Source organism: Onychomys torridus, chromosome 16 (assembly GCF_903995425.1).
Source record: "Onychomys torridus chromosome 16, mOncTor1.1, whole genome shotgun sequence".
Classification (NCBI taxonomy): domain Eukaryota; kingdom Metazoa; phylum Chordata; class Mammalia; order Rodentia; family Cricetidae; genus Onychomys; species Onychomys torridus.
Window position 1 is genome coordinate 37598492 of NC_050458.1, and position 6577 is coordinate 37605068.

Genomic DNA, 6577 nt, shown 5'->3' on the forward strand with positions numbered 1-6577 from the left:
AAAATGGATAATCTTCTGGATAGGTAACACATACCTAAGTTAAATCAAGACCAGATAAAGCATCGAAATAGTCCAATAACCCCTAAGGAAATAGAATCAGTCATTAAATTCTCCCAAGCAAAAAAGCCCAGGACCAGATGGTTTCAGTGAAGAATTCTACCAGATCTTCAAAGAAGACTTAATACCATTACTCTTTAAATTGTTCCACTCAATAGAAGCAGAAGGTATATTATCAAACTCCTTCTATGAGGCTACAATTACCCTGATTCCTAAACCAAACAAAGATGCAACAAAGAAAGAGAACTACAGACCCATCTCCCTCATGAACTTTGATCCAAAAATACTCAATAAAATACTGGCCAACAGACTCCAAGAACACATCAAAACAATTATCCACCACGATCAAGTAGGCTTCATCCCAGAGATGCAAAGGTGGATAAACATAGAAAGTCCGTCAATGTAATACACCATATAAACAAACTCAAAGAAAAAACCACATAATCATCTCACTAGACAAAGAAAAGGCATTTGACAAAATCCAATAGCCCTTTATGACAAAAGTCTTGGAGCGATCAGGAATACAGGGAACATACCTAAACATAATAAAGGCAATCTACAGCAAGCCAACAGCCAACATCAAATTAAATGGAGAGAAACGCAAAGCAATACCACTAAAATCAGGAACAAGGCAAAGCTGTCCCCTCTCCCCATACTTATGTAATATTGTACTTGAAGTTTTAGCCAAAGCTATAAGACAACATAAGGAGATTAAGGGGATACAATTGGAAAGGAAGAAGTCAAGCTTTCCCTATTTGCAGATGACATGATAGTATACATGAGTGACCCCAAAAATTCAACCAGGGAACAGCTTATAAACACCTTCAGCAACATAGCAGGATACAAGATCAACTCAAAAAAAAAAAAAAAATCAGTGGCCCTCCTATCTACAATAGATAAATAGGCTGAAAAGGAAATCAGAGATACATCATTCTTTACAATAGCCACAAACGATAAAAAATACCTTGAGGTTACTCTAACTAAGCATGTGAAGGACCTATATGACAAGAACTTTAAGTCCTTGAATAAAGAAACTGAAGAAGATGTGAAAAACTGGAAAGATCTCCAATGCTCATGGATAGGCAGGATTAACATAGTAAAAATGTCCATCTTACCAAAAGCAATCAACAGATTCAACACAATCCCCATCCAATTACCAACACAATACTTCACAGACCTAGAAAGAATAATACTCAACTTCATATGGAAAAACAAGGTGAATTCTGAAAGGTCAGAGACTCAAAACATGCCCCGGCTTAAAATAAAAAAAAATTAAAATGCAACACCAAGAAATCCTGTTTCAAAAATGAAAAAATAACAACATTAAAAACAACAACAGTAAATAAATAAATAAATAACACAGAACCAGATATGGCTCTGAACAACTGAGAGATCAGGTTAATAGGACAAGCCACACCTAACCGCACCTGAGCAACTTCTCCTTGGATCCTGTTTCCAAGAATCCTCAGATTGTGAAAGATTCTGAGTCCTCACGAGCATGAATCTTAGCGAAAGTGCTGATGAAAAAACCTAGAAGCTTAAAAAGTACTTTTCTGTTTCCTGACAGCACTTTCTGGGATTAAAGGTGTGTGTCAACATTCCTGGCTTTTCCCAGTGTGGCCATGATCTCTGCCTCCAAAGAGCATAGGATTAAAGGTGTGTGTGTCACCATTTTCTGACCTTGTCTAATCTAGTGCCTGGTTAGTTCTGTGACACCCAGATAAGTTTTATTAGGGTACACAATTTATTGGCGATGGAAGGCAATCCAGACCCCATCTAAGGGGAAGGCTACCTGCTGTTCTCAGTTCCAGAAAGGACCTCAGGAATGTGCCATGATAACTCAAAACAGATACAGGGCAGTATGTTCCTACAGACATTCTGTGTAGGCTTTATGGCCCTTGAAGATACCTAGATAATCCTGATGAGTAGTCCAGATAACCCAGCTCAGAAAGTTGTGGCTTTCAAGGCTTATAGCACTGAAGTTGCAAGCCACCATCAGCACTATCCTGGAGAGGTCATCTGACACTATTTAGAAGCCAACAGAAATTAGAAATACAAGGGGAAATCTTGCCTTTCCACAAAACAGTAAGAGTGGAAAAGCACTAAGAGGTAATTAAGATTTTAGGAACAAATGAGCTAATACATTTCAAAAAGATTAGTTAACATGATTGGTTCAAAAATCCTTAGAGCTAAGTTTGAGAGTAATGTTTATCCTTTGTAAAATGCTGTGCTATAGTCTATTGAGCATAGTGGAGCTCCGTATTATATTCAGGATTCGTTTGTTTCTTTAACATAGTTTCCTTTTTTTTTTTTTGTTTTTGTTTTTTGAAGACAGGGTTTCTCTGAGCAGTTTTAATGTCTGTCCTGGATCTTCCTCTGTAAACCAGGCTGGCCTGGAACTCACAGAACACACAGAGTTCTGAATGGCTCTGCATCCCAAGTGCTGGTTTTCATGGAGTGTGCCTCCATTGCCAGGCATTTCTTTTTTTATGATCCAAAAACTTTGCTCCCTTTCTCCTGCCACTTCCATTACCACCCCTCACCCTGCTCCCCATCCATCAGACTCCATTCAGAAAGGGCCAGGCCTCCGAAGGGCTTGAACATAGAATGGCACCTCAAGCTCAGATAGTACAAGATGAATCTTAAGGTTTGTATTAAATAAAAAATGCAGGATTCCAGTACTGGGGTGAATTATGAAAGGTCAGAGGACCAGAACAAACCACAGCTAAAAGAAATACTACACAGAGAAACTCTGTCACTAAGGAAAAACAAACAAATTACAACAAAAACAAATTCAATCAATCAATCAATCAATATCCCGGAATCAGATATTGGGGTGAGCAAATGAGAGATCAGAGGAATAGGAAAGCCACAGCTAATCTTACCTCAACCACTCGTGATCAGATCCTGTTTCCAAGAGTCTTCAGACTGTGAAAGATTCTGAATTCTCACCAGAATGGAACTTGCTGAAACTGCTGCTTAAAAGCCTAAAAGTTTGAAAGCCTCTGGTTTCTTGTCTCCATGCCTTATATACCTTTCTGCTTTCTGACATCACTTCCTGGGATTAAAGGGATTCATTCTCAATTAAGACTTGAGATCTCAAGTAGTGGGATTAAAGGTGTGTGCCACCACCCCTGGCTTCTGTGCTCAGTGGTGGCCTTGAACTCACAGAGATCCAGAAAGGTCTATGCCTCTTGAATTTAAGGCATGTATGCACCATTTTGCTGGCCTGTATAGCTATCTAGTGAGTGTTCTGTTCTCTGTCCCCTGATAACTTTACCTGGCACACAACATATTGGGGGACACAATATCACCACAAGGTAGGACATAGCTCCTCCCCATGAAGGAGGCTGGGCAAGGTAATCCGGCATGGGGATTATGTTCCCAAAAAGCTAGCTAACAGCCAATGACATGTCCCAATCTAACTGCTAGGAGACTTACAACAAAGCAAGCTACACAGCTGTGACATGCAGAAGGCCTAGGTCGGTCCCATTTAGGCCTCCTAACTGTTGGTCCATAGTCCATGTACTCCTATGAATTTAGTTTAGGTGTTTCTGTGGCTTCCTGTCAGTAAGTTTCCCTGCCCCAACTGCACCCCAGATGCTGACCCACACCCCCTGTCTCTTTCCTAAGGATTCCCCTGAGGTAAGCCTGTGGATCTCTGCATCTGCTTCCTTCACTTACTGGATAAAGCCTCTGTGATGACAATTATGGTGGACACCAGTCTGATTACAGTAGATATCCAGTTCAGGTACCCTCTCCACCATGGCTCCAGATTTGAGCCCTGGTCATCACTAGGGTTTCCTAGGAGATTCCTTGGTAACAGATTTCTCCCTAGCACTTTGTCTGGCCCCCCAATCTGTCTCCTGCACCAAGCCTGCCCAAATTGCTCCCTCATTGTCCCATCCCCTCATTACATCCCTCTGTTTACTCCAGTTTACTCAGGAACTCTCTTCTAATTTCCCTTCCCTGGGAAACCATGCATCCCTCTTTGGGATCCTTGTGTTATCTACCCTCTCTGGGGACTGTGGATTGTAGGTTGCTCATCCTGTACTTTATTCCTCATATCCTCATATGAGTGAGTACATGTCATATGCCAGTGAAGGAATGGAATTTGCTAGCAGGGTTGAAAGCAGAAAGGGTATGAAACAAAGCCTCTTTTTCATGTCCTCTATATAGGCTTCTAGCAGACATGATTCCAGATGTGATGGCCATTCTTGGTGGTCAATTTGACCCTACAGCTGTGGGGGGAACAGAACAAAGGGGGAAGTGCAATTTCAGAGATGCTCTTGTCCTATGGTAGAAGTCTTCTCGGCAGCATTTTTGTGCATCTGAATGCTCTTTGTCTTCCTTTTAGCTTATCTGAGGATGTGTATGAGAGCACTGGCTATAGATCATGCTTGTGACATCAATTGTCCTTTTGGATCTTGGAAGGAGTCCTTCATCTGCTTCCCTACCTGTCATGGTCTTGACCCCTGTACTTGACAAGTGAACTGAGACCTCTGAGGAGTGTTATTGTACTCTCCAACCTGTGTCGCCTTGGCTCTGAGGATTGGAGGCTTATTATTTCTGCCCATATATTTAGGCCACCTTGTCAGGGTCATGTATTCAAATTACTAGAAATGGCCACTGCCTCAAATATGCAGCATATTCCCCAAACAACAGACTTGGATTGCAGGTGTCCCTGTCTACACTGCCCTGCTTTGCACTGGTCTTTGTGATATTCCTTCAGGCCCTGGAAAACACTGATTGCCAACAAGGGCCAGTAGTGACTAGAAAAAAGGATAGTGGATTCTGGTGAATCTGCACAATGAATCTGGGGACGGTGACTCCTTTAAAGTGGACACTGGGTCCCTGGGTCGGGTGCCAAGAACACTGTGGGGCCCTGGAGATGGCCCAACAGCGTTCAGGCTGTGCCCCAAGTGGATAGCCTCAGGAGATAGGGAACCAGCCGGGGACTTAAGTAGCTCAAACTGTGCCGCGAACCAGACAGGAGATAGTGGCAGAACTAACTCTCCATCTCCCTCCAGGGTCATAACTGAGGAGTGGCCTGTAGGTCTGTGGGGCCAGCTGTGGTATTGTGTTCCCCAACAATATTTTGGACACTAATAAATCTATCTGGAGTCAGAGAACAGATAGCCACTAGATTGAGAGGCTAGAATTATGGTGGCACTTCCCCCTTTAATCCTAGCATTTCAGAGACAGAAGTCCTTCTGGATCTCTGTGAGTTCAAAAGCACATTGGAAACAACCAAGTGTGGTGACTCACACCTTTAATCCCAGGGAGTGATGGTAGAAAACAGAATGGTAGATAAGGCATGAGGACCAGAAACTAGAAGCCTTTGCCTGGTTAATCTTTTGAGCTTTGGGGCAGCACAGTTCAGCTGAGAGCCATCCAGTCTGAGGAACCAGGATCAGCTGAAGAACTGGTGAGAACTTTTACGTTTCCTGCTACATCTGGTGCCCCAAGTTCGTGGTACAAATTCATGAAAAAGCTGTTTGCCTGTGGCCTTGTGGGCCCCTGCACAATCCCGAGCTAACCTCAGCCAGTGGTGGTGGCACACTGGTAGGATTTACTGAAGAAGGCAGAGGAAGGAGGATCCCGAGTTTGAGGTTGGCCTAGGAGGCTTCCCCAGGGGCTTAGGCATAAAAGGAGGCATCTGTGGGACTATGGAGGTAGTGACTGCTGCTCTGAGTTGCAGGATGATTCTCATCCTGTTGGTGACTGAGGTGATGTTGCTACCTGGGACGAAGGGTTTACTGCTTCTTGTTCAGACAAGAATTGCCTGGACCACTGTGTTATAAGAAAGCATCAGCAAAGGTCAGTTTGGAAACATTTGGCAAGAAAAATTTTGGGGGGAAATTGCTGTGAAGAATTTCTCTTCTAGGGAAGAACATTCATGGTTCTGAGAGATAGACATTTATCAGACTGTGATTACACCAAACCATATAGGAGGAATAAAAATGTCTGCAAGGAACCATGTCCATACATAACAGTGACTTTGAAATATTCAAAAGGATGACAGGATCCCACAACGATGATTCCACATGGACTGTGGTAAAGCCATTAAGCTGATGAACACCACCAAAAGATTGACTTTGGCCTACAAACTGCTTAGGACAATTTTCAGATGGCTAGCTGAGATGATCCAGCCTGACAGACTACTCGCATAAGGAGTTGGGACAAGCTCTGCACTTTCCCATTATGCAGAGACTGGACAAAGGACATAGACTTGACACTTAATCCCAAAATTTTCTTTTCAGGATTTCCTAAAGATGTCTTCACACCCAGAGAGCAGCAAGTAATTTTAAGAAAAGGACGCCCAATTCCCAAGAGGTGGGATGGGCAGTTTTTGGTCCTTTAATGAGATTTGGATATTGTCTCTGTTTGCAATGGTGGTTACAAGTTTTTCATTGTTAATGGTCAGGAATTGTTAATATAAGGTGATTATATGCAGAGGTTTTTTATTGAAGAAAAAGAAAAAAGAATATAGATATGAGTTAGATGAATGAATCTACTC

The 6577-nt window shown here is 42.5% G+C and overlaps 1 pseudogene; it reads right to left on the minus strand.

Moving 5' to 3' along the window:
- Nucleotides 1-4240: 4240 nt before the first annotated feature.
- Nucleotides 4241-6577, minus strand: part of LOC118596696 — a 167456-nt pseudogene continuing 165119 nt past the window's right edge.